A 620-nucleotide genomic window follows, 5' to 3' on the forward strand; every position below is an offset into this window, starting at 1 on the left:
GAAAAACAACAAAAGACACAAAACAAGAAATCATCAAGATCAAACAAGAAGACTTGTCAAGAACAACTTGAAGATCATGAAGAACACTATGAATGCATGAAATTTTCGAAAAAATGCAAGAAAAATTTTAAAAGCATGTAATTGACACAAAACTTAAAAATTAACACAAGACTCAAACAAGAAACACAAAATATTTTTTTATTTTTATGATTTTCTAATTTTTTTTTTGTATTTTTATTTAAAATTTTTTTTCCGAAAAGCATTTTTGGAAAAACGAAAAATAAAAGAAAAATTTTGGAAAAGATTTTTGAAAAGAAAATTACCTAATCTGAGCAACAAGACGAACCGTCAGTTGTCCATACTCGAACAATCCCCGGCAACGGCGCCAAAAATTTGGTGGACGAAATTGTGATCAATGTTCTAACTATTTTGTATGAAATCATTATTATGGCACTGGTTGAATTCACAACTCCATTCAACTAACCAGCAAGTGTACTGGGTCGTCCAAGTAATAAACCTTACGTGAGTAAGGGTCGATCCCACAGAGATTGTTGGTATGAAGCAAGCTATGGTCACCTTGTAAATCTCAGTTAGGCAGATTAAATTGGTTTATGGGTTTT

Source organism: Arachis duranensis, chromosome 4 (assembly GCF_000817695.3).
Source record: "Arachis duranensis cultivar V14167 chromosome 4, aradu.V14167.gnm2.J7QH, whole genome shotgun sequence".
Classification (NCBI taxonomy): domain Eukaryota; kingdom Viridiplantae; phylum Streptophyta; class Magnoliopsida; order Fabales; family Fabaceae; genus Arachis; species Arachis duranensis.